At 48.8% G+C, this 22523-nt stretch overlaps 1 protein-coding gene across 4 annotated transcripts in view; it reads right to left on the bottom strand.

Moving 5' to 3' along the window:
- The window catches only part of RREB1 (ras responsive element binding protein 1), a 133508-nt gene that overhangs the window by 71311 nt on the left and 39674 nt on the right, over window positions 1–22523 (bottom strand). For 3 of the 4 annotated variants that reach the window (XM_039254401.1, XM_039254405.1, XM_039254402.1), the window contains exon 2: window positions 715–798. The gene's annotated coding sequence lies outside the window, so the exon portion shown is untranslated. Of the gene's footprint in view, window positions 1–643; window positions 799–22523 lie in introns of all 4 variants that reach the window. The other variant, XM_039254404.1, reaches the window with a different exon arrangement.

Genomic DNA, 22523 nt, shown 5'->3' with positions numbered 1-22523 from the left:
TCAGCCACCCAGGCGCCCCTAAACCTTCTGAGATTTGATCTCAGCGATGACAGAGAAGTTGAACAGCTTGAAGTCCATTTACAAAGCACATTTTTTCTTTACGGATATCAACCGTCTCAATATTTCCTTTCTTTCCCTTGCTCCCTGACGCCATCCTCCACATCAGCCCTACCGCTGCAAATAACAACAACCATAAAATCATAACAATAAACAAAATAAAAATCGCTGACCCCATTCTAATGCAGTGTCTTCCAACTGGAACCAGAGAGAGCTGGGAACCCAGATGAAGTTCCCAAATCACAGATAAGAAGTCATCATCCTCATGGACGTGGCCAAGTGGACTGGTCTGGTGTTCCAGTTTTTAACACAAACAGTCTGAATTTGGGGGGGGTGCAGGGAGCTGGGAGGGAGAAGCAGGAATCTGCTGCCTGAAACACCGCTTCCTGTGAGACCAATACTCGGCACCCTTTGAGATTTCTCTTCCCACACTTCAGGCCCACTGGATCAGAAGAGCTCACAACTCAGAGTTACAGTTTTATTGGGGTTTTGCATCAAAGCCTCAGGAGGACCTTGGGAAGAAATAGGGCAACCCATAGGGAATGTGGGGAGGAGGGAGAAAGGAAGACTCAATGCTGGAAGTTACCGGGGCTCAAGTGGAGTCCATAAAGTGTAACTGGCCTGTTTTCTTCACCCTATCAAGCTGTTCCCCCTTACCGAGGAGCAGGCACTGGCAGGGTCCAGACGTAGGCAGGGTCACACCTCAAAGCCACCACCTCTGGACCACAGAGTTGGAGCAACCTGCAAAAAAGAGAAAAGGTGACATGAAGAGGGAGTCAAGACCAGACAGAAATGTTCCTGTCTCTGGATCCCTTTTTCTACCTAACACCGGGAGGCACAGGACAACGGAAAATTGCCCATCCCTGCCTGCACGCATAAGCGAGCTTCCTTCCGGCTCCTAGGCTGATTCCACACAGAGCCGCCCGTTACATCCACTGGAGTCAAGGGTGCCTTGGACAGACAGGACCCTCCAAAGCATGCCCCAGCACATCAGGTGCAACACCGCATGGAACCACCAGCCCCGGGCAGAGCTCTGAGCATCTTAGGGACATATTAAGAGCAGATGCTGATGCCCCCAGTTCAAAGAGCAGGAGAACAAGGCAGCACTAAGTGCTATCAGCAGCAGAGCAGAAGGAGGACAGCTGAAGAGAGGAAACACCATGAGCCAAACAGTTCCTTAACGTAAAGGACAGATCAGTGCATCTTCTCCTGAGTGATGGCGGAAGTGTCCACGACGGTTCACATAGAACCACACGCGTGTCTTCTCCTTTCTGTAGGGAGGGTACAGAAAACTTCTCAAACAACGCAGGCCCCTCAGGGGTTTGAGCGAGTCTGCTCTGGGGTGCCAGGGGCCTCAAGTCCCTGCCCTGGGAGAAAGCTGGCCCTCTATAAAGTCAGAGAGCACAGGAATGCAGGATTTCCAGAGCAGCAGCCTCCAGCCACATTCTCTCGGTTTCTGGAAACAGCACCCCGTAGTTAAACGGAGGAGTGCACAACTGGGAGAAGATAGAGGAAGATGTAAATCAAGCCCTGCTGAGAAACCCCGGTGTGGCCCATCTTCTCATTTTTATCCCCTCCGGAAGAGTCTGGAGAAAAGCTGCTCAATCGTGTTGCACGCCCTCACTTGCAGTTCCTGAGCACTAGGGTGGGCTCGCCCCCTGCAGGACTGGCTGGCTGGGGTGAGAAAGGGCCACCAACCCCAGGACAAGAAGCTCCTCAGATTTCTGATGCCATGAACACTCCCTCACCTCACGGTTTCAATTCTCCATCTTTCTCTTTGCCCCTTTCTCTTTTGAAAAGTTCTTTGGAGTAAGTCGCAGGGACAGCCCGTGAATGGGACAGAGACCGTGTAAGCCTCCAGGAAGTCTTATCACTACTCCAGTAATTCTCAATGGTTTTTGGGGACGGGAATCTTCTGAAGGGTGTGATAAAAATTATGGGCCTTCCCGCAGGAAAGTGCACATACCCTACACCCAACATTTCCCTTCAGCATCAAGGGTTCAGGGGCCCCAGAAACTCATCTGAGGGTAAGCAGGATAAGAATCCTGGTTTTACTTGACATCTAACCCACCTTCCTTTAAAGTCTGATTCAAGTCAAGTTTATTAAAATGCCCATGAGGTTTTAGAAATGCACAAACAAAACACCCTTTCAGATCATCCCCATCCAAACTTAAAGATGCCTGGGGGTGAAATGAAATGCTGTGGAAGAAAAAAAAAAACAGGCCAAGTTTCCCTCTGTTATTATTCATTTCTTAATTCGTAGCAAATTTTATGACGAAGAAAGTCTGAAGAGAAATACCTCCATGGTTTTTTAAAAATATTTTTTGTTTTCAAGAAACTACCACGATCTCCAAATAAATAAGATGAATTATAGTTCCACATGTAATTAATTGTTGGTGTTTTTTTTTTTTTTAATTTTTTTTATGTCTTTATTTTGAGAGACAGAGATGAAAACGAGTGGGGAGGGTCAGAGAGAGAGGGAGACAGAATCTGAAGCAGGCTCCAGGCTCTGAGCTGTCAGCACAGAGTCCGACGCAGGGCTTGAACCCACAGACTGCAGGATCATGACCTGAGCCAAAGTCGGACACTTAACCAACTGAGTCACCCAGGCTCCCCTGTAATTGTTAAAAGCACACATCAGAGAGACAAGTCTCTGGAATTTACACTTTCAGAATAACTAAGACTCTCATTAAAATGTGAACCCCATCCCTCATTTAAGAAAGATACTTTTAAAAAGTCCACCAAGTAATCTCAATACACACAGAGAACCAAGGTGGGAGAGGGCCAACCCCCCCGCCCCCCCCCCCCCACTTGACCCTGAAACTTCCATTCTCTGATCTTGGATGTAAAGGCTTTGAATATTCAGAATGTCTTGCAATTAAGCTGAGTAACAAGAGTCACTACCCTGTTTGTCTGGGGTTCCACCAGGCCTGAGGGATTCACAGAACTCATCAAGTGGAAAAGTATGGGACAGTTCTTGGAAGAAAATTCAAGATACCCCTTACCTCTATCACTATCGCCTCAGGGGAAGAAAAAAAAAAAAGAAAGAAGGAAAAAGGGAAAATAAGACCTAGTAAGGAAAGGCTCTGTTCTAGAAGGTGATTCCTGCAGGAGAATGTGACTGCAGCACAGGCTTGGAATTTAGAGGGGGTGGGTCTCTGGGGCTCCCAAGGGAGAGAGGCAAGGAGGGAGGATGCTGAATTTCGGGATTTGCATTCCCACACGGGCTCTGCCCAGATCCAATGGAAGCTAAATGCCTTGGAGAGGGCAGAGGTCCATCTGTGAGGATGAGGGGGTAGGGAGGGCCAGCCCCCAGCCCCTGAGGAGATAAGGGACAATGCTATGTAAAGCCAGAAAGAAAAGATTAAGGAGCCTGTCTCCAGGTCCAAAGAGATAACAAGCAGGAGATGAAAGATAAAAGGGAAGATGGTCTAGAAACAAAGCTTCTCAGCTTCTGAAAACCCAGAGGATTCTTCAGTGAAATCTAAAATCTGTCCTAAGGCCTACAGGACAGATGTGGTAAGTTAGATGCCTAGGATGACAGTAGAGGCCTGAGGACGCTGTAACAGGGGGCTTTAGAGCACTGAGCGTACCTACTGAGGACCACGACACTTGAGATGGCTGATCCGCTGACTGAACAGCCTAGTGTGAATAGTCGAGCTGGCAGGTTCGGGCCAACCCAGGACAGTCTCAAAGAGTCTGAGTTAAAAGGAGCTCAGATACTAAAACGCTCTGGCTATGGAGCTTTATAAGCAGCAAGATGTCTCTCTTAGAATGGGCTACATCAGGAAGGAAACATTCTTCCCTCGGTCTGAGCTGGGCTGGGGATAAAACCAAACCAGACTAGGTGTCGCACCATGGCAAGGTCGGTTCTCCCTGGCCTGCAAGGCTCGGGGCAAAACCGTCTCCTCTAACCAGGGCAGCCTCCCGTGTGCTCTGAAGGCTGACAGCTGTGATGACGGCTCTGAGTTCCAGGAAGTTGATGTGTTTCTTGGCGTAGGGCTCAGTCTGTGCCTTGGAGAGGGCGGCACCCCAGGCAGGCCACCCTGCCCCCTCACTGGCATGGGCTTTGGTCAAACAAAGCCTTGGAGTGTGGCATAGAGCACTCCAGCAGGCTGGGCTCAACTGGGCACCGTGAGCTGCTCCGGACAGTTCTAGATCTTCACCCCCTCTGCGGCAGGAGAGGGGGTGGGAGAATGCACTGCTTGGCAAAGCCCACCATGTTCAGGAGAGGAAAGTCAGGAAGGGAGGGGAGGGCAGTACCCCAGGTCCCAGGACCATACATGTGGGCCCTCGCCTTGGGCGTTTTCCCGAGGTCTGCCTCCAAAACACCCCTCCCCCACTTTCATCCCCTGAAGACTATGGAAAGTGGTCAGAAAATCTGCCATTCAAAGCTCTCCATGTTCCAGCCTTAGTTTACCTTCTGGCCTTCTTGCCCATCAGTCTCCATGGTTCCCTCTCTGTTTACTTTCTTCCCCCAGAACGTACATCTCCCCTGACCCAATCCTACAGGGGCCACCTTTCACAGGAAGCCTCTCTCACACCCACTGAAGGAACCCCCGAAGCTCTTTGTTATAAAACTCTGCAATGTTAATACTAATACTACTAATGATGATGACACCAGCTAATGAGTTTTGAACACTACTTGCCACACACTAAGTGTGGTATCTCATTTAATCCTCCTAGCAACATGGAGGAATACTGGTCCCACTATACACATGAGCACACTAAGGTGTAGGGGGCTAAGTAACTTGCCCCTAAGATCATGTTGGTAGAGCAAAGCAAATCCAGTTTCTAAACTCCACTAAGCTTCTTTTAGACAAAATTTGCGACTCCTGGCACAGGGCTTGAGAGAACAAATACGCTCCCTGGGTCACAGTCTCTGACTTATCCCAATTGTATTCTGGGCCATTTCTGCCCTTCCAGATGGCTCAGCACCTAGCCTTCCACTTTTGTCTGTTTCTAGAGAGGACAAGGAGCTCTCTCCTTATAGCTTTACCCCTGCCTTCCCCTCTCTGGCAGGACACATGACTGGACTTTCACCTCTGATTAGAAAGATTCACTGCACGGGGCAGGAGTCTGCAAGTACTCACCATCACCCTTGCCGTGCAAAGGGACGGGGATGGGGGGGTCCTCCACATTCTACACCCTGTGTTCCAGAAGAAGAAGGAAACTGGAAGGAAGCCACCAGGCTCTGCCTGAAATCCCGAATAGCCCAGTTCTATCTGAGTAGCTGGATCCAACTGACCCACGATGTGAGCTCAGAGGCAATCTGTGTCCTCTGGGTCACTTCTGCTTCCATGCAAATGGAATGCAGGCCCGGAGCAAGAGGAGCTCGGATGCGAAAGCCTACACGTTCAGGTCCTGAGGTTCCAACAAGGTGTCTGTGGAAGTATCGGGGCAGGGAGGGGGCCGGAGATGCGGAACACAGAGGGTTGGGAGAGGGAGCATAGGTCAAAAACAAAGTGAACACCATGCGAAGGAAACCTCAGCCTCATCCAGTCAGGGAGTAGTTAACTACCACTAACCCTGCAGCAACCGCCAGCCCAAAGCATAGTCCTCATGTGGCGGCATCACAGACCTTGGCTTGGAAATGCAGATTCTCAATATATGCAAAGTCAGGTCATTACACTGTGCACCTTAAACTTACACAGTGCTGTGTGTCAAGGATACTGCAGTGAGACCGAAAGGAAGAAGGAAACGCAGGTGCTTGGGCCCCATGCCAGAATGACTATCAGAAATACCTCCAGGGATGGGTCTGGTAGTCTGTATGTTAGCTCTCAGGGGCGGGGTTGGGGGTCAGGGGGGAGAGGGGTTCGGATGTAGCCTTGAACACCAGTGTTCAACTTTACATAGAATTCTGGAAGACAGGGGACATAAAACCAAGGATCTCCCTGGGAAACTTTCTTTCTGTGAAGATTTGGAAGCCACTGTTTTATTATCATAGCCGTAGAGCAAAATCAAGGCACTGGAGACTCAGATCTCAGCTGTATTTATCACTATGAATTCACCACTATGTTCTAACTTCGGCTGTATTCACCACTACGAACGAATGAACGAATGCACTAATGAAAAAAGAGGAAAGGAAAGTATATGTGTGGGTGGGATTAAAAATGCAGGGCCTGTTTTAGCTGCTCAGGAACAGGGACACGTCAGAGGTGAACTTCAGACAGGGCAGGGCCAGCCTGCAGTGCGCGGGAAACAAAACCACTCAGCCTGGCCTCTGTGAAGCCCTGGACCCTGGAAGCCATCTCTCCAGCAAGCACTTGCCAAGCGATCACTCATAGAACGGGTACCAGGGGATGTTCTCCACAGTTGAGCCCTGCAGCCAGGATTTCTGGTGGTCCTGGACACCCTCATAGCACCCCTGCTCCCCACTCCGCCACAATTTCTCTGCTGCTCGTGAGCACTTTGCGTACCACAAGGGGCAGGCGAGAAGGAACTTTCTTGGAGGAGAACTCTGAGGGAAGGCAACCCTAAAGAACCCGTATCAGCCTCCGAACTAGCTCACAGTCTCCTGCAGTTTGTCCCTTCCCCTCAGAAGGGGAAGGAAAAATCGAGCAGAGATCACTCCTGCCGCCCGGAGCGGCTGTCCCTTACTCATCAGGTTTCAGGTGCTCCCGTGGATACCAGCAATGCCATAAGCTGCTGACTGCTGGCAAGGAATGTTCACTGTCCTCAGGTACAGGAACATGTCTGTGTTCAGTAAAGTGCGTGGGGAAGGAGCGGCTTCAGGAAGAGCAATGGCTTCCATGCTGGAAGCAGCTTCTCTTTTAAAACTAAAAATCACTTGGACATTTTGATTGTTACATTACATACAATTTCAGCAGGGAGGCAAGTGTTGACTTGGAAGACAGAGCTCTTGCTTACCAAACTTAACTACATGAGTCAGATCAAATTAGCTATTTAAAATATAAACTGCTGGGAAGATGGAGAGGTCTTCTGGTACGTGCTAGATAAAACCACCCGTGGTACCCCTCTCTTCTTCCTGTACCTCTCTCTCCACAGCAGGGCAGGCTTCTTCAGAGGAAATGGGGCAAAGTCCGGCTTATAAGCTTTTCTGTCAGTAACTTAGTGGTGAAGAAGCTGACTCCACTCCTTGCAGCTCTTCTCCCGGGAGCATGTCTTACTGACAGGATCTAACTACTGCCAGACTCACGAAGCCAAGTCAGAGCTGCCACATGGTAGCCATTTGTTACCCAGTGCCTTGGCCTTGTGTGGGGGGAGGGGGGTGGGGGAAGCTCGATGGCCCATAGGGTGTGGCCCTGTCCCTCTCTCCAGGTGAGCTAGTCTTTTCTCCTAAACTGGCTACTAGGACCTGGTATTTCATCACCTACTTGCCCAGCTCCCTGAGTCCTACTTCTACCTGAGGAGGTGGGTGAGGAGAAGAGGTGGGCTGCCAGGGGGTGCTAACTGAGGGAGCACTCAAGCTGGGCGGAGGGTCTGAGACCCACTGGGCACCGTCATCTACCCCCAGGCCAAGGGCAGAAGATGTCTCCCCCCCCTCCCACAAAAAACTGAATTTAGAAGCCCCCACCCTTCCCCACCCTAAGATCTGCTTTGCTGGCTTATCAGGAAAGGGTGGGGAGAGGCCGCCACATCACACCTTGGCTGAGGAATTTAAAGACAGAAAAGAAGAATATTGCCTTAAGAGCAAACAGGATTTAAATCAAGGTTATGTCAGAAGTCTGGTGTAGATCCAATTACATGTCTTTCAGAGTACCTCCTTCCCCAATAACTAGGGGGCATTAACTATTTGTGACATAAACCCTGGGCTGGAAAGTGTTAGGTACTTTATGTATATTTAATCCTTCCCCAAACCTTATAAGGCAATGATGAGGTTATTTGCTGGCTATTAAGCAGCTCCTAGAGGGGCAGGGCCAGGATTTTAGCCTGGGGTTGTGAGACTCCGAAATTCTCTGGTACCTTCCTCTGTACCACAAAGATGACCATGGAAAAGCCATTCAGAGATGGGGAAGTAGCAAGCTAGAGGACCAGGAAACCAAGTCAGGGGGAAACCAAGAAATGGCTGAAAGAACCAGAGATGTTCCAGAAAAGGGGGCATACCCTTTTCATGTGTCCACCATGGCAGGAATGTTTGGGTGGGAGGCACCAACAAGCAGGTCTGGGACCCCACAATCCTTTATACCAGAGCCTTGAACAACCAGAGCTGCTCATGGATGGAATGAGGCTCCAAGAAATGTGGTAATGAGCTTGCTGTCCCTAGAAGTATTCAAGCAGAGGCTGAGTCACCACAGCTCAGGTCTGCAGAGAGTGAGGGACCAAATTAGATCCTCCTTTTGACTTTCAGATTCTGTATTTAGAAGAGGACTTAGTCCCTTTTCCCTAATCCTGTAAGATCCAGAAGCAGGAACGAGAATACATTACATAGCGGAGCATCAAGAGCACAAGATGTGGGGCCTAAAGTCTTGGACTGGAAGCTTGGCTTTCACCAAAGGAGAGACTTTAAGTCTCTGAGCCTCAGCCCACATCTGGAAAATGAAGCTAGTAATACTGCTCTCAGTACCGGAATCAGTCAAAGAAATATTTACTAAGACACTTAAGAGGTGGTACAGCGCCCGCCTATCTACTTTATGCCCTTTACCTCCCCACATTCCAGTTTATTTAGCCCCTGGGCCAAGTCTCCCCAACTCCTAGATTCATCCGTGGGCCTCACCTCCTGCACCACCAATGCCTGGAGGGCAGGGGTCAGTGGGAAGATCTTTAAAAATTTCCACTCCAGCCCCCACACTGAACAAGGGGATAGAATTTATCACAAATGCAATCCCGTTAGCAGCGAGGGGTAGAGCAGCCCCTGCCAACGGTCGTCCGTCCGGAGAGCAGGAAATAAAACTCCTCAGCTTCAGTCTGCCGCTGACACAAATCCGGGACAGCTTCGCATTTGCTTAATCAAGCAGGCTGGCGCTGCGGGCTCCCCCCCCCCCCCCCCCCCCGCCACCCCTGCCAGGGGGGCTCGGCCAGCTCTTCCTTCTTCAGCACCTCTTCCCCTCCCAGCCGTGGAACCTGAGTGCCCTGCAGCCGACACCCAGTGACTCGTCCCAGACGCTCCTCTGAAGTGGGTCTGGCTGCCTTAGGTCACATTTACAGGAGAAGGAGGCTGGAGTAAAGTTCAGCAGCCGTTTGCAGAAGGGTTTTAGGCAATATCCTGCAACTCTTTCACAGGCCGTGAGGTCGTGGGGCTGGCCCTTCCGCCATGCTTGTGGAAAGGGGCTGTAGCAACAGGATTCTCCACCTTTCTCCTGCCCAAGGAGCAGGATGCCAGCGAAGGACTCCTCGGGCAGGTGATTCACCGAGGGTCTGGGCTTCAAACTCCCAGAATTCAGGGCCGCTTCAAGACGACACCCCTTATAATAAAAAAAACTGCTTTGTGGGAGACAGAAAGTGCTGTTTGAACTGCTTCTACGCTAACAGCTCAGAGGAGGCAGTGGGAGGAGGCCACTTCTCTCCTTGCCCATTGGAAAAGTGGTCAGCTGTGGTCAAAATTTCACAGTGGGTGCTCAGACATTACAAACTGTCAGCTGAGAATGACTGCTCGCTGAAGCAACCATGCCCAAACTACCTGGAGCTCCTGGGGCTGCCCTCTATGCCCTCTAATGTGACCTTTTCCCCTCTGTTTTGCCTCTAAGAAAATTATTCACCGCTGCATCTATGAAGAAAAACAAATACTCCAAGATAAAAGTGGCTGATAAGTATTTATCGCAAGCCACCCAATCAAAAAGCATTAGCAAACACATGGTTTTTCTGAAAGTCCACGGAGCCCAAACCAAAAGCTTATTCCAGGGCAGGAAGGGGCACCGGGAAGGAAGGTGCTGCGTGGGGCCGGTCCCCCAGCCCCCGCACTAAGGAGCCGAACAGCAGAGAGAGGCACCTGGGAAGGAAGGGAGATTAAGATCAGCACGGTCCTGGGGAAGTCGGAGGCACACGGGCCCTCTTGGCTGTCTCTGCCCTGACCTGCCAGGAGGGTGATTAGTTCCCGACAACTGCACTCCTGGACTCCGAGGGGTGTCTAATTGCGCTGCTGTGGCACCGACACAAAGGGCCCAGCAGGCTCTGAAACAAGGATAGGGTTGCCCAAAGTACACCGTTCGTCTGCGTGTGACTGAGCGCCCACAGGGCACTGGCCGTGCCGAGGCTCCTCAGTGTGGGTTCATCCTACAAGCCCCACCCTGACCCCTAAGGACTTTTTGCAAGCCCCTAGACTTCCCTCCTAAGTGACAAAGAACTGGAAGGAAGATCTCAAAGGGAGATGACCAGTTGAGTGAGCATTCAGCCAGCGTCAGAAGTGAGCCTACGAGGAGACACACCATCAAGAAATCAAAGAAATGGCACTGGCCTGTGCGGCCGTGCAGGGCTGTTCTGCTTATCTGCTCGGCCCAAGGACAGCCTGATGCTTCCACCAGGTCCCCAGGGGACACCCCTGCAGGGAAGACTTCTGGAGCACAGTTTAGGGACCCCAGCTCAGGCCCAGTTAACTTTGGGAGTATGTAACACAAACGTCCCCAGTCAAATGGGGACTTCGGATGAAAAAGACTGGCCTCCACTAATATTCTGACACAAAATGGCTTTGGTGTGCTGTGAAACCACGTCCTGCTTCTCGAACAGAGTTCTTCAGCCCACTTGCAATCATAAAGCTGACGCTCTCTTGCTCCCCCCCTTCATTTTACTTGAATGCCTGTGATAAAGGCACCCTCACGTTGTTCAAAAAGAACATCCCTACTCTTTCCTTTTATCTTCCCTTAACAGTTTGCCATCCAGTGATAGTAGGGGCCTCGCCTCCAACAGTCCGCCCTTTTATCTCCCGCTGACCATGCAACAACATGAGGCCAAGGACTGGATTTCCTGCAGCTCCCTTCGAGGGGCTGTTTGACTTGTTTAAAATATTACTGGCCTCCAGAACCTTGGAACAATGCCTGAGCAACACCTACCCAGCATCCATTTCAGCTCCAACTTTCAAAGCCTCCAAGTCCAATGTACCAGGACTCCCTGTCCCTCTGTGTGGGAGAGGCTTGATGCTTCCAAGAAAGAGGACTCACTTTCCAGGCTCACGTATGCATTTGCCTTTTGTCAGCAGCAAATATAAGAGCTACCTTCATCAAAGTACGGAAGCCCTAGAAGTTACTTACAGTAGCTAAAGTTAAACTCGGAGTTAACACTGTCATTATCATAATAATCCAGTGGCATTTAATACCGTTCTTGAGCCACTGGAACCCAGAGCAAGCATTGTGCCATTTGCTTCCTTGCATAAGCCTGGAATGCACTGGATCCTTCCTTCGGCTGCAGAAGACAGGCCATGACCTCTGATGTCCTTCCAGGCCTAACTCTGTATATGAGACTCAACTCTGCTGGGATGCCTAGGTCTGCGCTTAAAAGGACTTCCACCTGCTGCTGAACTCTGTGAGCATCCCTCTGAACGCCCAGGATGGGCAATGGCAGCAAACTCCCATTTCATAGCAGATCAAGGCAGTTGTGGGGCCGTGTGCCACTTACAGGGACCAGAAGGTCACCCACCAGGGTATAGAGGACCCTGACTCCCTGCCAGTCAGGACCAGGAGTTCATTCTCTTGGCCTCACACCAGCATATGTGAGGTTAATAGGTTCAGAGGATGATAAGATCAGATGTTCAAAACAGCCCACCACAGCTCCTGGAGTATAGAGAAAGTCTTCACAAAGTCAACAACAACAACAACAAAGAATGGGGCGCCTGGGTGGTTCAGTCGGTTGAGTGTCTGAGTCTTAATTTTGGCTCAGGTCATGATCTTGCAGTTTGTGAGTTCAAGCCCCGTGTCGTGCTCTGTGCTGACAGCATGAAGCCTGCTTGGGATTCTCTTTCTGTCTTTCTCTGCCCCTCTTGCACGTGCTCTCTCTCAAAATAAACACTGAAAAGAAAAGAAAACAAAACAAAACCCAAAACTTCCTTGCCTAAGTACTCCTTAGCCCCTCACAATCTCTGAGGTCAGAGGCCTGGGGAGAAGCAGGGAACACGGTGGTGTGATGACAGTGAGCAAGGCCATGGAGACTTATGGTGGCGAGTGAGTGACAGAGCCAGGCTACATATTAAATTTGCAACACAACTATGCCATCGCTCCAAGATGGAGCCAGTATTTTTAGGATCTCCCTTTATGAGGGCCAGACAATACACAAGACTGCGCAGACCAGATCAGCCATGCTGTCCCCATGCAAGCCCAGGAGGTTGCGTTCCGTGTGGCCCCTCTCCCACTGCCATGGGGCTCGGCCCTGTTGCAGGCCCATCTGAGAACAGAAGCCAGCTAACCAGCTCGGCACCATGGGCCAGACAGCAGGAGCTCTTCAATGTCCTCAATTTCCTCCCAGCCATGAAGTCAGAACAACCGGTACAAGAAAAGCAAAACCTTGCGAAACAACGGCATCTACCGTGCTCACTGAATATGCCCCAGGAAACGTTATGGAAAGAAAACGGAGTCCACTACACCCAGGCACACACATGTTCACACAAACCCAATTTCATGCTCTGCTGGCCCCACAATTAGAACACAGAAGCCAAAATATAACTCAAGAGAGTGGCCCCGGTTATTTAACAGATTTGGGATTGTAACTGACACTTTTCCATAAACTCTTTTAGAGAGACCAGTGACAGCCTGGCATGTTCCCAATCTGGAAACAGAGTTTTCCTAAGGGCTGGGGGTGGATGGCAGGGAGAGAAAAGGACTAACAGATTATACGACAAGTTTGCTACCTGACTAAAGTAAAACTGCTATTTGCAGGAAAGACAGATGTAGGGGAAAAAACCCAGTCTTTTTATTACTTGTAGTTAACCCCTAATGTTATGCTCTGGCAAGGGAAGAATAATCCTTTTAAGGCTTCACCCACAAGAAACTACTAATTGTGATAACATTTTGTTTTTTAACCCTATCAGCCAAAATTCTTTCAAGGGGAACTGAGTCTGGAAAACAGATATGCAAAGCAATTCCAGTTCTATCTCACATGAAGATCTTGAAAGTACCATGTTCCTAGTGCAAGTCATGTGTCCTGTACAACTCAGATTTAGAGTCAAATGCTATTATTCACATTAGGCAAGTGCTCCTTTAGTGGTGTTTTTTTTTTTTTTTTTTTTTTTTTGGTTTGAGAAAGAGAAAACAAAGGGACATAGTAATCCATCAAAGTTGCCAGGCTCATAACGATCACAGTGTCTCTGTACTTGTCATTTCGATGGCTTCAGCCACCAGACAGGTTTCATTTTAAAAAATGGGGCTCAGGGTGCCTGGGTGTTGGTTATGTGTCCAACGTCAGCTCAGGTCATATCATGCAATTTGTGGGCTCGGGCCCCATGTCGGGCTCTGTGCTGACAGCTCAGAGCCTGGAGCCTGCTTCAGATTCTGTGTCTCCCTCTCTCTGCCCCTCCCCACTTACTCACACGTGCTCTCTCAAAAATAAACAAACGTTAAAAAAAAAAAAATGGGTCTCCTCATTTTCTTGGGGTTTGACTTCCAGGCCCCATCCCATACTCAAGTCAGTGTACTACTCAAATCAAAGCTGAGGAGCATACACAGAAAAGGTGTATTCTCTCTGGAAGTAGTTAACTTGTTGAAGATGTCCTATACTGTTTTGTGTCCTAGATGTAGGGCAAGAATGGGTATCGATGTGAAAACCTGAAAGAGGATGGTGGTCATTCTCAGACATTAGTCCCCCAGTGTTCCAGGTGTGAGAACCCTCCCCCCCGGAACTGTAAGACAGAGCCACAGGCCTCAAAGGCTCGCATTCGGGCTGCAGAGATACACAGGACACAAGGAGGTAAGTTCCAATCTGAGGGAAAATGAGTTGTGAGCCACACACTTTAGGGTTACAAGGCTCCCGAGAGGCAAGTCATCAAGTGTGAGGGCAGTAGGGCAGAAGCAAACCTGAGCTTAAAGGAAAGCTGTCAGGACACTGCAGTTAGAAGGAAATGCGTGGAGACATAGGAGGTACGTCTGCATGGTACACAGCATCACGGGAGCACTGGCCCACACATGCCTACATTTTCATCCATGCTCACGCGAATAAGGAAAACCAGACGACTTACTAAGATACTCACAGTACTGAATGCATTCTTTTCTTAGGGTCAAGTGCCTCAATTTTAAAATGAGACAATAAAGATAGTAGATGGTTGAGACTGGTTATTCATGCCCTTACTAGGAAAAAGAGAGAGACAGAGAGAGAGAGAGAGAGAGAGAGAGAGAGAGAGAGATTGAAAGACAACCGCGTGTCTACCTGCAAAAGATTTGCCTTGGGTTTCTGGCCCCTGACAACAAAACCCTCGCGAGCCATCAGCCTAGGGCATCACTGGTGAAAAGGAGAGTGGAGCAGGGCAGCGGGCAAAGAAGAGGTGGCAAGACTACGCTGGTGTCAAGGTTCCATCCAAGGGGAAAGGACTTCCTCCCGTGGCTAAGGAAACCCACTGACGGTCCATCCCTCTTTAAAAAAAAATCCTGAAATGAAATAATCATATTTATATTTTTAAAACTTCTTGGAAACGGATGATGAGAGGCACATAACCCAGTTAGGAGGCCACTGTAATACAGTCTAAGGGACAGACCGGAGGATCCAGGAAGATGTTACCAAGGGATTGACCTTGCTGTGAGGCTGTGGGTGAGGAGAGCAAGGGAGAGGATGGGCTTCCAGCACTAGCAACAGAGATACAGAAAAATTCCCAGGAGGGGAGAGAATAATGAGAATGCAGCAGGAAGGGACTAGCGATTGTGGAGCAGGATTAAGAGAAAGGTTCTGCTAAAAAGAAAATCTAAAACGTCCATGGCCAGAAAGGGAGCAGATGGGAAAAAAGGAGAAGGTTCTGGAGGAGGTGGGAAAGGAAGGCAGGGGGCTGTCAGGCATGGGAAGATGAAACATTCATGCTTGAATGGAATACATAACATATGTAGCCATGTAAATAGAAGTACTCATTGTCAAATTGACCCTGCTAACAAACACTGACATAAGCTGTTGATGTTGGGGGAAGTGCTTGGAGAGCCTTAACTCACAGGTTACAAGTCTACGCAAAACTGTACCACATGTAAAACAAGAGAAAAACAAAAGCCATCCTCCTCTGTCTTTCAAAGAGCCTATCCTATAAAACTAGCATGTTAGATACTAGGAAAATCATTTTATTGAATTGATACGATCTAGAGTAATGGTGTCCAGTTGAAAGTTCTCCAGTGAGGAAAATGACCTCTATCTGCACTGCCCAATATGGTAACCACTAACCACACGTGGCCACTGACCACTTGAACTGAGACTAATGTAAGTAAACTACATTTAAAACTTTTATTTAATTTAAATTTAAAAAGCCACATGTGGCTACCAGCTGTTGTACTGGACAGCATAGGTTTGTGGTATTTTTTTTCCCTCCAGTAATCTTGGGTTACTAGATTGTTTGCTTCCTGAAGTTTTTAGGCCCTAAAAGCAGGGATAAAGATGATCTAGTATGGTTTTACCTGCAGGCATGAGAGGGGAGTGAGCTGATCCCAGAAATAATATACTTTGCTATGAGCCTTTATTCTTCTCACTATTTATCAGAGTGTCAATGTATAAAGGGAAATCACCCATGAAACTAACAGAGGGACATCTCCTAAGCCAGACTGACTTCTTCTGGGTGAGTCATTACCACCCTGCCCCATCTACCCCAAACCTGCTCAGACTTGGTTCCACCTCAAACATGAAGGTCAATGTGTGCAAACATGAGAAAATGGTTACAAAATTAGATCAAGTTTAAAAAACAAGATAGTACTCTATGTTTTGATAATGCATTTATGGACACAGTCGGGAAGATGCAATGTGAAATGAGATAGGACATGGGAATATGCTGATTTTTTTAAAAAAATGAAAATATAATATCACTGCAAACTTGATTTTTAGAATTAATTAATTGGGGGGGGTACCTGGGTGGCACAGTCGGTTAAGTGCTCGACTTGGGCTCAGGTCATAATCTCACAGTCTGGGAGTTCGAGTCTGTGTTGACAGCTCAGAACCTGGAGCTTGCTTTGGTTCCTGTGTCTCTCCCTCTCTCTCTGCCCCTCCTCTGCTTGTGTTCTCTTTCTCAAAAATTAACATTTAAAAAAATTTTTTAAAGTTTTTTTAGTATACAAAAAAGAAAATAATCGACAGCATTCCTTCTTAAGATATGAAACCATTCTCCTCAATTTAGAGATCTTTAGCCATAGCCCAGCACCTGGCACACAGTGAACATCTGTTTTTGTGCACTCTAAGTAAGGATGATCAAGGGCGATATGCTCAGATTGATAAGCCCCATTCTACAGGCAAGTACAAGATTCATACTGTTGAAACTGTATGTAAAATTTGTGGTATTTATTTCTTGTGGCATAGTCCATAAATTTGATCAGATTTTCTAATGTTCTTTTTTCTTGTGAAGAGGAGATCACATAATTCACTTCAGGCAGAATCTAACACACGGCAGTGACTTAATAATAGTGAAATCCATCTCCCAGAATGATCTCCCAATGCCTACTGTAAACAGTTCCATTGTTACAACTGAATTCATGCTACAGAAAGAGGGTGGGGGAGAGATCATGGTGATCCCCATTTATGTCACTGCATTTCCATGGTTTTGTTCTGTCCCCACAGTAATTCCAGGAATAGCTGCTAAAACCAAGTTAGTTTCCTGATGCTGACCATTAGGTCACAACAGATTTTTGAGCGCATATTACCACCACCTCCAGGCCATCAAAGGCACCGAGCAGCGTTTCTGTAAGATCCACGTAGAGGTGTAAATGTGGCCCAAACACTAGCAATTCCTGGGACTCTCAAAGGGCTCCCAGAATAGAGGGTGGTCTTGGGAGGATGTTTGTTTTGCAATTAACAAAAGGTAATGGCATGAGTGAGCCTTTTAAATAGAGGCCAAGAATTAAAACTGAGGCCCTCTATGCACCAAATAGTCCTCACTTAAATTGCAATGCATAAATAAAATAAATTGGCTATAAACAGGAGGATTATATCAACTATAAAATTCAAGAGTCACAGCCAGGGGAGTGGGAAAAGCAACCGAGGGCAGGGGGGCTGGCTTGCTCCCTATTTCCTTGGGTAGCCTTTGCAGGTGAAAAGTAACCAATTTTTTTTTTTTCTGGCCTTTAAGCTGGTTAGAGGTTAAAACAAAGCAAAACAAAAACAAAAACAAAACAAAAAAACTGAAAAAAATTAACAAATGGCAGCTGCAGTCACCCTTCCAATGATTTGGAGAGAACAATACTCCATATGAGGGGCTCCTGGGTGGCTGAGTCGGTTAAGCGTCCGAATTTCACTTAGGTCATGATCTCGCGGTTCGTGGGTTCGAGCCCCGCGTCGGGCTCTGTGCTGACTGCCAGCTCAGAGCCTGGAGCCTGTTTCAGTCTGTGACTCCCTCTCTCTCTGACCCTCCCCTGCTCACGCTGTCTCCCTCTCTCTCTCCTAGAAATAAATAACATTTAAAAAAAAATACTCCATCTGAAACCCTCAGATACTTCGTGATGATAAAAATGCATTTGTCAGTCACCTCAGCTGGAACTATGGCTCTGCCACTAGACTTGGGGTGTGAGTGGGGGGGGGTGCTCTATAAGCTCACCACCTGGGGGAAAGATCAAGAAAAGAACAAAACGATGAGAAGTTAAAAGAATGAAGTGCTGTCCTTGCGATACTAACACAGGGACAGTCCAGGGAGAACACTGGCTGGTGTAAGTGGAGCGGGATGAGAGGTGGAAGAGAGGCTGGAAGGAGCCCATGTGCAGAAGGGACCCCAAAAAGCCCGGGAATCAGGTCCTGCTGACAGAGGGGGCGGGGGGGGGCGGGGGTGGTGGTGAGCTGCAGAGAGCTGGGGCCGCGGGCTCAGTGTAGGCAGAGAAGATGATGTCAGTTCTCAGAGAACCTGTTCAAACATGGAATGAGACTGCAGGGGAGGGAGGTCTGACTGGAAATGGGAACAAAGGAAACAGAGAGGCTGGATGTACAGTGGAGCGGAGGGAGCTAGGGAGTAAGGGGCTCCCACCACAGGCTAGATTTCCTGCCACCCTAGAATGGGGACTGGGAAGAAGGTTTCCAAGCAGGTAGTAGAGCTAAGCTGTTTTTTAGATACCTGGAAAGTGGAGAAATGACTGGAATCAGAAGGGAGTCTGGCTATTATGGGATCAGTCTACAGGTCAGAGCTTCTGAGCGCACATGCGATCCACCCAGCCAGGGAGGGAAGAGGCTGGAGTTCACGGAGTAATACTCTGGGGGTCAGAGTAAAGAGGGTCCAGGATGGGACGGGAACACCCAGGTTAAGCCGCAGAGATAGGACAAAGGACTGGTAGGAAGGAGCAGAGTGTGGTGTGTCCGAATAAGCGTGAAAGCATTAGCACGGAAGGTGCATAACCCTTCTGAGTCTGGAAAGATGAGAGCGTACAGAAAAGAACCATTTGAGGGGGTGCTCAAGGAAGTTCACAGTTGGATGATCTTAATCTTGAACACACAGTAGGCACTCAAATATTTTACTGATTAGTAATCTCAAGAAAACAGACAGGGGGTGATCTGCTGTGAGTAGGAGGAAGAGAAAAGGGGAATTGATGGTTTAAGGAGCACAGGGCCCCAAGGGCCCCAGGGAGCTGGTGGGAGGGAGCACAGAGGCACAGATAGATAAATAAAGGCCTCCCCGGTGGCCCCAGTGGCCAGGGACAGCCAGGGACAATGATGCTGAAGAGAAGAGGGGGGTGGCTCTCAGTTAGCTTAGGCATTTACAACCACGTGATCACGATCTGGAGGCGCTCTGGAATAAGAAGGGGCTCAGGGGAGTAGGAACCCCAGCCTCCCACTCCGGATGAGGCTGGCATCCTGTTTCCCAGTCCGGACGGCTGGCAAAGGAGAAGGAAGGAACACCGTGTCATTTCAAATGGTGGCATCTTTTAGTCCAGCGATGAGGCAAGTCTGTCAGGTTTCCTCCTCCCAGATGCCCAAATCACACATGTCGCTGCTCTCCTGAACAGTAAACGAGTGGATTCTATCTACAAATACCAAGGGCCCCAAGTCTCCAAGGGGGCAGAAAATGTATCTAAACAGCCAACCCAAAATGGCTTTCATGGACCCCCCACCCACAACACACACACAGCCGAACTTCTAACCCAGATGCGCCTCAGCACAGAATGCAGCTGGGAAACCCGCACAGACTCACAGAGTTGGCTCTTAAGGGGCACGCAGCACAGGGTCCCCCCGTCCTCCCCCCAGGGTCTGGGTAAATCTGCATGCAGGGCCTTGTGATTCAATTAGCGTTGAGTTCAGTGGCTCTTTTTAGGTCAGCTCTTTCTTCTTTTGTTTAGCTCTGACTCAAGATTTACTTCAATTATCTACACCTCTGTTAGAGCACCTAAGCAAATTAAACCATCTGAAGTGAGGGAGAGGAAAAGAAGGAACAGCATCTGTAAAACAACATATGCAAAACAGTTCTCCCCCACCTGCCTCCCCCCATCTCTGTTCTCTTACATCGCAAACTCCTAAGCAAGCAACTGTTTCTCAAAGGAAAATTCTAGACTCGGAAGTCTGCATGTGAAAAACCCCGTGGTTAAGCCCTGGCTTGCAGAAAACTAAAAATTTCAGCAATTCTGCAATGAAATGTTAGCTTCAGAGCTATACAAAGCGTAGCAGCTGTTCCCGGCCAACATGAAAACCGAAAGGGGCGATGCTATCTTTATCCTGTACCTAGAGTTGAAGCCGGTACCGGCCTGGGGCAGAGCCGACAAGGAGCCAGCTCAGTTCTAGCCTGCTGAGCGCAGGAGACAAAGAAGGCAAGGAAGTTCAGGGGCCGGCAAAATACCCGTAAACAACAACAAATAACAGGCCCACCTGGAAGACAGAGAAGGCAGTTAATCATTGACAAGTTTTAAAGGATGCCAGGAAACAGAACTGCTGGAAAAGCAGTTCTCAATGTCATTTGTAAAATCCTTTGCCATCAGTTCAAAATTCGAAAGGTTAGATCCCATCTCACTCTTCCTGATTTTCCCCAGTGGGAGGGAGGAGAACCCTTTCACCAATTGTCTTGGAAGCAAAACCACATCGTGTCTATTACAACTCAAGTCCTGATCATGAAAACTAAACAGAAACTGTCTTCGGACGGCCTCCTGGAAAGAGGCCTCAGAGGAGCATCTGGGAAGGCAGAGGAAGATAGAAAATGAGCCGAGAAGGGCCTCGGGCGCGCCTGAGCTTCCACACGGCTTAGCTGGAGGAAAACGTTCCGGTGCCACTGGACCACCTCACTCTGAGAAAACCTTCCCAGCAGCACCTCAGCGCCAGCCCCAACAACCCCGTTCTATTATTGTTCGGTGTTAAATGACTGGGCGACTGCTGCCCAGCCATGCGTCCCCGGGGCTGGCCCACGCTGTCCGCAGCTCGCCACACACATAAACCACCAACGACTGACGGGGCTGGTGAGGGGGCTTCGCCTGTAATGTGAACCGCCACCGACACGCTGCACTTCCTGCTCATTCTGCCAGCCGGGCTCCAAGAAAAAGAGAAGAACCATGGCAGGGCCTGGGGGGTTACCGCCTCACGACCAGGCAGCAGAAGGGCACCGCAGTGAAGGAGCGGACCCCTGAGCCACATTTCCTGGGTTCAAATCCCGCCTCTTCTGCTTGCCAGCTGTGGTGAGTGGCTTGACCTTGTGGCACTGCCCTTAGATGGTTTCGGTTACAGAACCCTTCCCTGCCTCAGTTCCCTCATCTGGAAGATGGAGACAATGATAATCCCTGCTTCAAAGGGTCGTTGTGAGAAACGTCTGAGTAGAACATGCTAAGTGCTTTAACATGGTGAGGTTTAAGGTCTAACACAGTGCTTGCTGTTACCCTATGTGTGCTCACATCTGACCACACGTTTACTGCACAAATACACTGGCAAGTGCATGTCAGCACTTCAGGATTCATTCACTAACTGGCAGTTCCACAGGTGCTCAGATACTCTGTTCATCCAGGGCAATGGTTCTCAAACTTGAGCATGAGCCTAGAGAGCTTACTTATAACAGAGGTCTGGGGCCCATCCCCAGAGATTCTGATTGACAAGGTCTGGGGTGGGGCCTGAGAATCTGCATTCCTCACAAGTTCTCGGGTGATGCGGATGCTGCTGGCCTGGGGACCACAAGTGCAGAGCCATGGCTCTGTGGCACTGATCACTTCTAAAGTTCCACCTTTCAGGCCTAAGCCTTCTCTAGTTTCTTTCTGTGCACAGTATGCTTCAAGGAGAACTAGGAGAGTGGTAAATATGCCCGTGGCAAAGGGGTGTCCTGCTCAGAGAACAGGCATGTGTTCCTCCACGTTGCCTGGCACCCTTACACCTCTGCGTGGCAGGTGGCAGGCCACGTGACAAGTTCTGGCCAATGGGCTGTGAGCAAGGTGCTGTGCATCACTCCCAGCCTGAGGCTTTTTAACACTGGCGTGTGACACACTCGCCCCCTCTTTTCTGGGGCCACCTGGGAGGGCGTGTGACAGCAGGACAGCTAGAAGATGAGGGCGGCCTGGATCCCTGAGCCTCTGCCTGGAAGGGAGCCACACTGGAGTGCTGCTGGTCCCGCGCTAATTTCACAGGAATGAGAAACGGCATTTTGTGGGTTGAGCCACGGAGATTTTAAAGTCGCTTTCTCATACTTCAGCACAGCTTGGCCTAACCTGAGATAACTTGCTGTGAAAAGAACCTCTACACCAGTCATCCGTCTTATTAAGTACAGCCTATCACACGCAGATGTGAAGTATTTCTACACTACTCTCAATTCACTTCTATTCATTAAAATAGAGGAATCTGGTGTGTGTTTTCTTTTAACCTCCTATTTGGGATCTCTTTCTCACCAAATTTAAAAACTCTTCATCGCAACAGGATTATGTTAACACTAGCCAACAACTTAGAAAGCTAAATACGGTAAGAAGTACTGAAAATGCGAACAGCAAATACACTGAAGGACTCAGATCAAGAGCCCCAGGAAACAAGTATGTGCACACTCACACTCCTAGAATCCTTGTTCCAAAAGGCAGGCCAGGAGGAAAGGGATTCAATTCTATGTATTAAATCACGTGTGACCTGATAACATATTTTGGCCAAATGAATGAAGGTGATCTCTTTAGGGTAAAAGCATCACCATTTAACCACAAAACGATTCCTTAAAAAAAAAAAAAAAAAAGATCATAATTTCTAGTCAACCTAGGAAAATGTGCAATTTAATATGCAGGGAAATGAGCTGTCCACAATATACTAACCTTCCGGATGACGTGGAATGAAACATAATAAAAATGCTTGTCTCCTAAAAACGTCAGCCCCTACCCCCACACACACTGTATACACATACACACACAGCCAAAACAAAGCGTAATCTAGAACTCCAAGGTAGGACATTTATGAAATGCACAAAAACAATTGAGAGAGCAGAGTCACGTAAGCCTTTCCTGGTTTAAAGAGCAGAACACCACTTCTCTGGAGGGCCCTCTGTGAGGACAACTTCA

Source organism: Hyaena hyaena, unplaced genomic scaffold (genome assembly GCF_003009895.1).
Source record: "Hyaena hyaena isolate Hyena2069 unplaced genomic scaffold, ASM300989v1 scaffold_481, whole genome shotgun sequence".
Classification (NCBI taxonomy): domain Eukaryota; kingdom Metazoa; phylum Chordata; class Mammalia; order Carnivora; family Hyaenidae; genus Hyaena; species Hyaena hyaena.
This window is presented reverse-complemented; position numbering and strand designations above follow the sequence as displayed.